Below are 12,575 nucleotides of genomic sequence, written 5' to 3'. Positions count from 1 at the left end.
TTTACAGATGGCTGAAGAGCCAAGAGAGCTCAGTTGCATACAGTGAGGAGATTAGAACCAAATCAAGGTGACAGCCTAATTACAATCTCTAATGTATTATCTGTAATTAGCTGTCAGGCTCATGTGAACAACAACTTTCTCCTTCGAGCAGAGGTGCTGCTCAGCCAGCAGCTGTCCAAGCTGGCACCAGCCGAGGTCAGCTTCAGCTGCACTTTAAATAAGCTCAAAATACTTGAGGTGAAGAACCTCAACTGCAGCAGCACATCTGGAGTTCCCCCATCTCCAGGAGTAGTTTCAAGTGTCTGGCATCTCAAACCCAGGCACATGATGTGTTTAAAGACAAATCAAGGCATCCTCTACATCCGAGATTGTGGTTTTGGTGACAGAGACGTGGGAAGGGACCTGGACCCTTTGCACATCAGGGTATTTTATCGTCACAACGTACCAAGTCTGAGCAGAAGATAAAGCCAGTTTTAAACCCCACACATCAGTACCCGACACAGTGAGCACTGCAGAGCTCTTTCTGGAACGAGCACGCTGCAGACTGAGACTACAGGTAAATGCTCAGTTCCTGTAGCATTGGACAGCTACGAAGAAATTAAGGCAGAAATAAGTGCACCCTATTTACTTTGGTTAGTGTTTAAAAAAGTGCATTTAGGCCAAGCAGCTAATACTGCTTCTACAGCACTAGGGAAAAAGAATCATAGAATGGTTTGGGTTGGAGGGAGCTTAAAGCTCCTCCAGTTCCAACCCCCTGCCACGGGCAGGGACACCTTCCACTAGAGCAGGTTGCTCCAAGCCCCTGTGTCCAACCTGGCCTTGAACACTGCCAGGGATGGGGCAGCCACAGCTTCTCTGGGCACCCTGTGCCAGCGCCTCAGCACCCTCACAGGGAACAACTTCTGCCTTAGATCTAAAATACAAGAAGCCTGAAAAATGTGTTTCTGAGAAACTGTTAAAAATCAAATAATACATTATCAAGGGGGTTTAAAATATCAATGACCAAACCACAAGCAATCAAAACAGTAGCAACTTTACTACTCAAAGCTGTCCAGAAAGTTGCTTGATGTTTTCCTACAAAGCAAAAAGGTCCTTCCCATTTCAAAGTATTCAACAAGTACCTCATAAGCGAGCCAACAAGTAGTTAACATGATGCAACCAAAGCGCTGTCTGCGGACCCACAACCGCAAGTTCAATTGCTTCACGAGTTCTTACATCTCCAGATTGGTACTTGGATACAGCGCCCACAAGGTCCTCTGCTCCACACTGCCCAGCTATGTAGGTGTGCCCAAAGGGCATCTTCTGAACCTTCCAATGGGATTTTCATCATCTTACAGACGTGCAGAACGCTGCACAGCACCGGCGCGGAATCTTCTGTTGCTACATGTAAAAAAACGTCTTCCCCCTTTAGTCGTGAGGAGAGGTTTTCCTCAGGCTATTTGGAAACTGAGCCTCTCTGGTCTGAAAAATACTCGTGGTTTGTCTTTACCAGGTGCCTCTTGCAGCCGTGAAATGAAACTGCACTGAAATGCAGGGGGTTGGAACTGGATGATCTGAAGGTCCTTTCCAACCCAAACCATTCTATGACTCTATGTCCTGAAATGCTACAGAGAAGATTCTCCCCCTCCCTTCACTCAAACCCAAACTACATCCACACTTAAACCAGAGAATTATGCTTCAAATTCCTAACACGACACTACACAGACAGACATCACCTCCCTTTACCTACTGTAGAAACAAAGTACTGCTAAACCTGCTCAAACCACCTCACCTTTAGGTTCTAAACCACAAGGGTTGACGGGCGCTTTAAGAAGTTTCGGTCCTGAGTTAGTTTCTCCCTTCACTTCAAAGTAGGTCTTCAAAGCACAAACATTTTCCTTCTTTGTAGGCACTAATGAATTTTTAAGTAGTTGGTATTTTGACTGCCGTCCAATACGGAATGTCTTAACAACTGACCAACATTATTAGGGCATGTCTGTACAAAGACACCCAGGAAAGTTATGCCGAGCTCCAACCTTCCGTTGATTTAAAGCACATTAGCTAAATCTCATTAACTTCCTGTGTGAATGAGCTTGTTGAGAAGAGACTTAAATCCAACTGAGACGTTTAACAAAGCATCTCACAGCTTTCAAACACTACATGTTTGGCTCCTTGAGTTATTTAGTAAGAGCTTATTTAGGCTGTGATTCTAAACAAAAATATATGGAATATGAGTATTTCCAGTAAGCACAGGTCAACCTGAAGGTGTGTTTGGCCAAAAACATTGGTCAAGCTGTTCCTCACTCATCTTTCACCCTGTTCCTCTCATTTTCTTGTTCCAATAGGCAACAGTTTCACCCAATTTCTGTGCAGCACATGCACCACCCTCCACATGAGATCCCAGCAACGTGCTCGATGGTCTCTGTTGAGAGTCCTAATGAAGGACCAAGGAAGAACTATACAGAAGAAGCCATAAGATAACATTTCACAGAAGCAAGATCTAGGAGATAACACTTTTACAGCTGGACACGAAGTGACTGATATCAAATGACACCTGCAGTGTTCTCTAGGTAACAATGATGCTCGCAGTAAATAAAGATGAAATAAGTGTATCGCTCTTCTTTATCAAACACATCACTACTTTATAGTCTTACCTGCAGCACAATACACCTCTCTCACTGTTTATGGCACACATTCATCTGATTTATAATAGTATACAGTCCTTCTGGTCTCCCTGTGGAGCATTAATAACCTCAGAATTCAGCTACCTCCACATCATTATGGATATTAATACACAGTTCATTAAGCTCCTTCACTGCATTCCGAAAGCAACCTGAGCACGCACCGGGTCTTTTCTCAGCTTTCTTTGTACTTCTACTTGGCACTTTGATGAAAGCTACTTTTTCTTTTTCTTCCAAGACCTTAATCACATTAAAACAAAGGTGAAGTTAGAGACTCATCCAGGAAAAATTCCATTTATTAAGCAAATCAGGGGAATGAGCCAACTTTTTCAACTCTGAATACGAAGCTCCTTTCCAAAGGCTTAGGCATTCCTACGGCTGCTTTTGAAACAGATACTCACTCCTTGCTGAAAGAGAATGATTCTAGTCCAGTAAGCAATATAAAACCAGTAGCTGATTACACACTTGAAAACTTTACACTGGGTTGATCTATTCGGCTTGGCTCGAACTAAATATTTCACTTCCGTTTAACAGAACTTCATAAAAAGATGTGGAATTCAAGCTTTCAAAGACTAACCAAGACGCTGTACTCCTGGGGTCAAGCATTCTTAAACTCCTTTTTACTACAAAAACCTTGGATATAATTCTCTCCTTTTAAAAGTTAAAGAAAGCTAAAGATTAGGAAACTGTCCCCTGACAAAGTTTAGGAACTTTTTTTTTAGGAATGAGGGTAAAAAAAACTTTTGTTTTAGGAAAGACCTTTGAGTCTCTCATTTTAAAATGAGAAGTCCTCAAATCTTTTAAGACAGTGAAACTTAACTTACTACAAACCTGGGTTTGGCAGGTTTAAGTTTCCTTACTTTCTAATGCCCACACTAAAGCAGTTGAATCTTCATAATCATCCCCATTACCATCTGAATTCAAAGCAGCTCTTACCTCCAGAAACCTGCACTGACTTCTAGAGCGCGCCTCAGGCAGCTCCTCCACCTCCTTCCTTGCAGCCTCTGCTGAGTGCAACACGCGAGCTGCAAGCTGCAGCCTGAAAGGATGCAGACATAGCGAAGGAGGATTTTTATAAGCTGGTTGGGCTCACTCCATTGTATAACTGTCCTGTGCCCAATCACAATCTCTGCGCGTTACACAACGCCTGAACTGTGGGAAGACACCACACGGTCAGAAACTGTTACTACACCCTGTCGGTTCCAACGAGTAAGCGAACGGACAGTCCCTGCGTAACAGCGGAGTGCGTACGCATCCTCCCGAAGGAGGAGGTCCAAGCCTTTTGCACAACCCACAATGCTACGAGGAGAAAACCCAGCTGGGGCCCCCCAAATTCAAGTTGCATAAATATTTACATGCCTGACTCCAAAGCTGTAATCAGGATGAGGATTTTTCTCCACCAAGTTCCATTTCCATAAACCTCCCTTGTGCAACTTGCATGGAAGTATTTTTAGCAGCAATTAGGCAGTTCTGAAGAGGTCCCAGATCTCAAAGCTCTGTTCCATAAGGTAAGGTTTAGCAATCCACAACCTCGCTGCAAACTGAAAACACACAATATAACTTGTGACAGGCACATTCACTTCCCTAATGGAAAACGTTGTGTAACAGGGATGTTGAGGCTGCAGAGCAAAATGAGAGGGAAAAGGACACAGGAGTAGAAGTGAGAGGATTGAAACAACAACAAAAATGAAGCAACGTGCAGTCCTTCCATGTACATCTTCTCTCCCTGACCCCTCTTTCTGCACAACAGCACTGGCTTAAGGCTGCCCTTACAGTCCCAAACATCACTTCATCATTCGTCACATCACAGCCCCTGCCTTAAGTTTGCCATCAAGTTTGTACACGATCCCCTCATCCCATGAGGTAAGTAATCACCTCTCCAAATACACGGTGTGCTTGCACTATTAATGGGATACCACTGCTTCTACAACTGAGCCCAGAGAAGAGAAGGCTCCAGGGAGACCTTGTAACAGTCTTCCAATACCTAAAGGAGCTACATGGGAAGGGGGTTTGGACAAGAGATGTAGGGACAGGACAAGGCGAATGGCTTTAACCTGCCAGAGGGGAGATTGAGATGAGCTCTTAGGCAGAAGTTCTTCCCTGTGAGGGTGCTGAGGCGCTGGCACAGGGTGCCCAGAGAAGCTGTGGCTGCCCCATCCCTGGCAGTGTTCAAGGCCAGGTTGGACACAGGGGCTTGGAGCAACCTGCTCTAGTGGAAGGTGTCCCTGCCCGTGGCAGGGGGTTGGAACTGGAGGAGCTTTAAGCTCTCTCCAACCGAAACCAGGCTGGGATTCTATGATATTTACAAGTGATAATTAGAATAGGCCACCAGAAAGTAGCACCAAACCACCAGGTTACTACTCAACTGAGAGCCGGCCAAGAGCGCAGCACAAGGAGCTCGCTTTACCTGAAACACACCTTTTGAGCCCAAATTTGGGAGCAAAGCCGTGCCGCTGGCGCCATCTAGCTCCCCCCGCTGGCCAGAAGGGCCGGTTACACAAGCTTGGAGATCGTCACAGGGTTTTTTTTTTGCTTTGCTTCATTGTCAAGACCTGAAAGCTGCAAATCATCAGCACATCAGAAATCGGCATGTGCTTGTTCTTGCATCAAAGAACCAGCTACCGAATGGGGCCCAGTTAATTGGAAGCTGACACTTATTATGTGCAATACTCTTTATTCATCACTTCCTAAGAATGCATGGAAGAAAGCCAATTATCTCCACTGATCACTTTATGCAATGTGTGCATACAGAAAACCACGTTATGTTCCAGCATTAAAGCGCCGCCGCAAAGAGGTGTTGAAAAGTTTCCTCCTCTGCTTGCTCCTCTTCCAGTTATTAGGTTCTTTCTTCTGCTCTTTTCTTCCGAATTCCAAATATTTTCACAAAGAGAAACATCATCTCAGCTCAATATGGAGAAAACTTTGAGCCCTTAATTCAAGCATCACTATATCTTCAGTTTTAAGACTATAAAAGACTATAAGTTTAAAGACTATCTTAAGTTTTAAGACCACAAAACATCGACTGCTGTACCACAGCTCCATAGACTGATTACTGATCTACAAGATTGTTGAGGAATATGCTGGAAATTATTGTCGATTCGAGGCATTTGATGTGCTCACAGGGAGCTACAAGACTAAGAGATCAATGGCAAGACAAAACCATAAGGTTTTGGAAGAAATCAGCTATTTGCTTTTTACTCCAATGTCCAGAACTTGTTTTATATAGTTGCGTTAAACAATGCCAGGGACTCAAATGCTGCTTGCCCTGAATATCAAAGTATACTTGAGTTCAAAGCCAGTAACACGACTTAAGTATCCTGTTAAACAAGACTTGTCCATTTACCTTACCATTAAAACTAATCACTCCAAAGTTCATCACTGGTGGAGTAGAGAATTTCATCATTCAGAAGATTTATTTGTGACTACTTCAGTATTTACACTCAATAATTCAGTTCAAATAAACCACCCACTCATCTGGATGCCTTCACTTAAAACCCAGCTCCTGTGATCGACAGCCTGATCTGATCACAGGTTGGTTGGTTCCATTTCCTTGCAGTGAAAGGTGCTTAATCACCGCCCTACTCGAGATGAATGTTAATTCAAGACATAACTCTTGTGACTGCTGCTTCAAGCCAGTGGATTATTTCACTTTCAAACTCTGCAATAGTGTGAAAACCAGGCAGGAGTGAGCGGATGAACAGCTCCATGTATTGCTGCACTTTATTGAGGGAAGTGAAATCACAGCAGACAACTTCTCTTGCTCTGCTTCAGCGCAGGAAGCGGTGTCATGATGATCCTACAGAGCCAGTCATCATTTTGATTACCTGCTTAATATCAGAAATTCAAACTGATGGGAGGATTTCTCTCGTTTGAAAATGTTCCTCCTTGGAGGAGTTCACTTCGGATTATTATGAGAAAATATAATTTGGGGCATTCTTCTCAGACACAGTGTTCAGTTTAAGGATGAAACAAATCCTTCAGAGTGCACTAGTCAAATTACAAATACCTGCTGGTAGACACACTGTGAACTGACACCATACAGGCAATGTTCTGAGTTTGAATAGTTACTCTGAGGCCACCCCCCCTAGTTTGGCAGCAATGAGTAAGGACAAAATTCTTCCTTGAAGTCACCTATTTCCACTGTACTGAAACCACTGTGTGTGTAGGGATGGACACAATGGTTATCTCACAGGATCAAACCTGGTAATACTGTGACTCCAACATCTGTAATGAAATCCCTCCTCTGAACGTTCATGTATTGCAGGTAATAACAAGAAAAACACACACCAAAAAGCCAAGTCTGATGCAGTCACTGAGAAACTGTTAAGAAGAGGTTCTCTGTTCCACCACTTATCTTAAAGCAGCTGGTTCCAGCACAGCAGATGCCTCACAAGCATGCAGATGTTGCAAACGCACCTCCTCAGAGCACCGCTGTCAGAAAAAGATCCATCTTCTTGGCAAGAACATCCTGTTTCATCAGGAGGGTGAGGTGTGGGATGCCTCATTTCATTTAGGCTGGCTAAATGAGAGTTCCAACGTCATTTGTTCATTTCACAGAATCATGGAATGGGTTGGGTTGGAAGGGAGCTTAAAGCTCATCCAGTTCCAACCCCTGCCATGGGCAGGGACACCTTCCACTAGAGCAGGTTGCTCCAAGCCCCTGTGTCCAACCTGGCCTTGAACAGTGCCAGGGATTTTTGTAGCTATCTCCTAATTTAAGTCTTCTTCCTACCAAATTCATCACAAGTATGTAACCATCAGTGAAAAGACTCAATTTATCCAGCAGCCTCTCATGAACATCTTCCAGAATACACTTCATAGAATTCAGCAAAAAATAAACCAGCATCACATACTAGAATAAATAGATTCACTTCCACCCACAATTTAGAACAACAGAAAGACTAAGCCATTACATTGGATCTTATACAGACATTTATTAACCTATTGAATTAGAAATTCCTTAGAAAAGCACTCACCAGAAGATATGCTTTAATATGCAAACATCTGTTCTCTTCCCTAATGCTGCATCACAAAGAATTACTGAAATTGCTTTCACTTACCATTTAATTCAATGAGGGACGCACAGTGCTGGGCACAGACCTCTTGTAGGTGACTCAACTCCTTAAAACACACTGTCCTCACAAAAGGATACCTAGAGACAGTCCACAAGTGAATTCCACTTTTCCAGATAGAGAATACAATGCTTTATGCCCAATTTTTGTTCTTCCTAAATCCTCAAGTCAGTTACAGCTTGTATTACAGGGTTTCTTAATGCTTGTAAGAAAGGTCTAGGGTCTGAGATGGACATCAAAGCAGACCAATGGTTCTTCTCTCTAAAGAAGTAATTACCAGGTGGAAATGCCTTCAAAAATACCTATGGGTGATTTCTGGGCAAGAAATAAGAAATCATTTCCAAGCAACAACAAAAGAGTCCTGAAGCCAAAGACACAGATCAAAGGGCTTCAAAAATGAAGGCAAAGGAATGTGCTTTTTGTGGCCTGAGATTGTATCCACCATGTCCATAAACCACCTCAGACACCTACGTCATTCCTGGAGCTCCAGGTATGCTGGAATTAAAGCCTAAAGCTCAAACCATTCTTCTTTGCCCCCCAATTTCTAGACGTATCTAGAGGGAGGGGTTGGAACTAGATGATCTATAAAGTCCTTTCCAACCCAAACCAGTCTCTGATTCTATGATCATGCGCTTAAATGATGATCCAAACTCAAGTATGCAATAACTCAGCCAAGGGAACAACACAACCGACCTAATAAACCCCAGTATGTAATAACCCTACACCTAATAAGCTGTAAACTCAACTTTACAGTTAAGACTTCACATCTAGGACTTCAATCCCTTCATGTCTCAAACAAGAGAGCACAGCAGCACATCCCAGGTGCACTCACAGGCTCTAGCCACAAGCAAAAACCCCCTGGCAGCCCGACAGCTCTGACCTGCTCAATGCTAGGCAGCAGATATGCAAATTCAGATGCTAAATGTAGACTTGAAACATCTGCTGCTGTTATCTGCTGAAGTAGCTATTTTGTCATTTTTTGGTATTATTTTGGCATTATTTTGCTGTTAGCATGCTCCTATTTTAGTTTTCTCTCTCATTTTTGTGACTGCAAATAGCTTCGAAAGCGCAGGCTGAATCTCTGCACAGAAAAGAGTAGATTGAGTTTGCTACGGGCAGTGCAAAGAACATGGAAAGTTCCATCCTGTAGGTGAAATGTCATTATTTTCACTTCCTAAAGGCAAAACCTGCTTATACAAAACACGTTCATATCATTTTGCATTCCATATGCCATTTGCTCAGATGCCTAAAAATCCACCTGCACTCCCTCAAGTGAGCAGGTTGGAAACTTTAGGTGCAAGACTAAATGTCTCTAAAAAGGGGGGTGAAACTGCAGATAACGACCCTCCTGTTCTGTGATCCTGGTATTTTGTTCACAATTCAGCAAGCAAACAGCAAATGCAGCTTCACAGCACTGCCCAAGTGCTCCTGCAGCCGCAACTCCTTCTTCTTCCCAACCTCCTTCAGCTGAAAGGAAAAAAGCCCTTTTAATCTTCAAAGCATGGCCACGAGTCAACCTCCAACTTAGCCCACTTTTAATTTTCTCTTTAATTATCCAGTTGGGAGAGTTGTGCCCCCCTTGCTCAGCGACCTTTCACTCCTTCAAGGTTATTGCAAGAAGTCTTTCCTGGGAATAATCAGCAAGTTGCTACCACTCACAAAGGAAACGTTCCAAGGCTTCCAAGAGCTGAGGGGGAGAGGCAGTGAGATTCTTCATGGGCTTTCGTGCAGGCAGCTCTGCTGTTACACAGTACCTTCAGTTCTGCAGGCCAAGGATCTTCTGGCTTCAGACCCCTGATTCCTGTGAGTGCTATCCCAGCACATCTGCTCAAATAGCAAGAAGCAAGTTGGGCTTTAGAACCCCCTTACCTAGAGCCAACCCCCAAAACAGCAAGAGAATTGATTCCTGCTGAAACTGGCAAAAGGAAGGGCACAAGTAGATCACCTAGTGGTGCCACGGAGCAATAATAAGTGCTATTATTAATTATATTAGCAATAATAGGTGCTATTATTATACTAGCAACATTATTACTCTTATAACCACTGATAACTGTTGACCAACTGGTTTGTCCCATGAGTTTTGGCCACGAAGCACAGTCTGGTTTCCCACAGCCACGGGGAAAAATTAAGTCATTATTGCCATTAAAGATTTTTAAGTTAAACCAGCACTACTTATTCTCTGCCCACATCCTAAACAACTGTACCCAGCCCTGCATTTGATTGACACATGTTAAGTCGACCAATTACCAACTTACTCACTGCACAACAAGCCTAGAAGTGTTTTTAAGAGACAGGCTTTTGCTTACCCAGACTTGCTGCTGCACTTCCTGTACTCGCATTTCAGGCAGGCTGAGGTGAAAGTGTTCACACACACATCTATCACAATCTACTTCCTCATAAACATGCACTGTACATCTTACTCATAGCTTGAGGAGTTAAGGTGACGCTACCAGTTCAGTCCTCTGACTCAACTGGGACAAGGAGTAGTGCCAGGAGGTGACTAGGACACGTTGAAACCCTGCTGACAGCTAACCTGTACGTCACGTAACATGTTACCACACGGAGTTGTAATTCAGTCCAAAAGCTTTGAAGATTTCCCCCCATACATAAATAGTTAATTAAGAATGCATTAAATTATATGTTAATGCATTAAACATCCCTGCGAGCAACAAAACTGTTCCAGGAGGCTCAGTGAATTCTTCTCCAGCTGAAGTGACAGGAATGGAAACAGCCCACTTAACACCAAACTGACTGCTCAGGGAAAGCACATGGGACTGTAGTGATAGGACAAGGGGTGATGGGTTTAAACTGAAACAGGGGAAGTTCAGGTTGGAGATAAGGCAGAAGTTCTTTCCTGTGAGGGTGCTGAGGCGCTGGCACAGGGTGCCCAGAGAAGCTGTGGCTGCCCCATCCCTGGCAGTGTTCAAGGCCAGGTTGGACACAGGGGCTTGAAGCAACCTGCTCTAGTGGAAGGTGTCCCTGCCCGTGGCAGGGGGTTGGAACTGGATGAGCTTCAAGGTCCTTTCCAATCCAAACCATTCCATGATTCTATGAAACTAATATTTGGACAGAGTTCACATTACTTACACTAATATTTATGCCAACCATAGTTTATTGAAGGAAAGCTCTATCTTTTCAGCAAGACGCATCTTTTACAAGAAAGTATTTTGGCAACACTGAGTTCAACTCTTTTTTGTGATTTTTGCCAGTAAAACAACCCTTTTTTAGCCAATATACTCTGGTTTCAATACCGTACCTTCCTGGCTCTTTCATCTTGACGCTCTTTTGCAGATGGCTGCATGGCACTACTTTAAAAGAAAATAATCACAATTATTCTTGCTTAATTGGCATCCCTTAACATGCAGGAATTCTTTGCTGCTGCTATTTGGAATAACATCATTTAGGCACACATTTTGCCCTCAAACCAAATTACCCACTTGAATAACTAAGAAGAGCAAAGACCAACACACACAGAGGCTCCTTTGAAGGTACCCACATGCTGTGCTGCCTCCACAATAAATCTCTTACCTGCCATTCAACAAAACATCCTCTGTCACAACAGCCCCCAGAACAACAACAGGAATTACACTTGGATCTTAACACACTCTGTGCACTGTTCTATGTCTACAGTTCAGTGGGTTCACACAGCAAGAACAGTCCTCCTAAGTGAGAGTGAAAATCAGGCTAACACTCATCATGAATCGTTACCAAACCCGAAGAGCCAAGGAGAGCTCAGACAGCACTTGGGGTTTAGACTCATTTATACCAAGAAACTTAACAGAAGGCTTCAGTGACAGCTTTGCTTCATTCAACTGTGCCTTATTAGGCGTCTTCATGAAAAGCATTAAATGTGTTTGATCCCTTCCAAAGAAGAGGAAGACTCATTAGCAATGGATGTTTACAAGTAGCCAGGGCTCAAGATTACAGGAGTTCTTCCCCTTCTGCATAAGGGCTTTTTTAGGGCTATGTTTTCACCAGAAGGATCACGTATTGTCTCTGAAGGAGCTCAGGCTTCATCCTTTGCCTTTTCTTCTCTTTGCAAACAAGGCACATGGACAATGAAAACATGAGCTCATCTGAAAGCCTTGTAAAAGCCACCTCAGTTTATAGACCTTAGTATGCACCGTGCAGCCTGGTTAAAAATCAAGCCATAAGGGCAGTCAACACTAGAGGTTATTATTTATACCAAGCCAGATTTGATGTCTTCTGCAGTGAAATGAACACAGCACAAGTTGAGCTGTTCCCCTTCAATTTACAGTTTCTGACTAGAGCAAATACAAAATAGGGCAGTGCTCAAGGCCAGGTTGGACACAGGGGCTTGGAGCAACCTGCTCTAAGGGAAGGTGTCCCTGCCCATGGCAGGGATTGGAGCTGGATGAGCTTTAAGTCCCTTCCAACCATTCTATGATGAAATACATAGATACACCATCTTACTACAACAAAACCACACCACTTGGGTATTTCACAACAAAAGTTGTTATTATACTGGTAACAACTATTATGCACAGCATAACCTTGCAAAATTCTGCACACAAAATTACACAGTACTCATGCAAATACACAGTTCCAATATCAGCACATGGCTGATAACTGTTATTGTTCCCATATATGAAAGGGCACAGAACAGCATGAGAATAATGCAGTTATGTCCTGGGGTCTGATCCTACAGAATAGGGCCCTGCAGCTTCCATTTCCTTCTCATCAGTCCTAATCCCAATCATGCCTTAGGTTTGGCCTTTATACAATGCGGTGCTCCTCAGGAAATCATACTCCTTAGGCTTTTAGCACAAACTCCTTAAAATATGACCAAGCGAATGCTTCTATATCAGGAACATCTCAGCTT

General features: G+C 43.4%; 1 protein-coding gene across 3 annotated transcripts in view; it reads right to left on the bottom strand.

Moving 5' to 3' along the window:
- SLC23A2 (solute carrier family 23 member 2) overlaps positions 1-12,575 on the bottom strand; it is a 59,770-nt gene that overhangs the window by 40,387 nt on the left and 6,808 nt on the right. Inside the window, exon 1 of one of the 3 annotated variants that reach the window (XM_030509927.1) lies at positions 3,597-4,363. The exons of the other annotated variants lie outside the window; for them this stretch is intronic. The gene's annotated coding sequence lies outside the window, so the exon portion shown is untranslated. Of the gene's footprint in view, positions 1-3,596; positions 4,364-12,575 lie in introns of those variants that run through there. 3 annotated transcript variants of the gene reach the window in all.

Source organism: Strigops habroptila, chromosome 21 (assembly GCF_004027225.2).
Source record: "Strigops habroptila isolate Jane chromosome 21, bStrHab1.2.pri, whole genome shotgun sequence".
Classification (NCBI taxonomy): domain Eukaryota; kingdom Metazoa; phylum Chordata; class Aves; order Psittaciformes; family Psittacidae; genus Strigops; species Strigops habroptila.
Note: the sequence above shows the minus strand (reverse complement) of the source record. Positions and strands in the feature narration are given on the sequence as shown.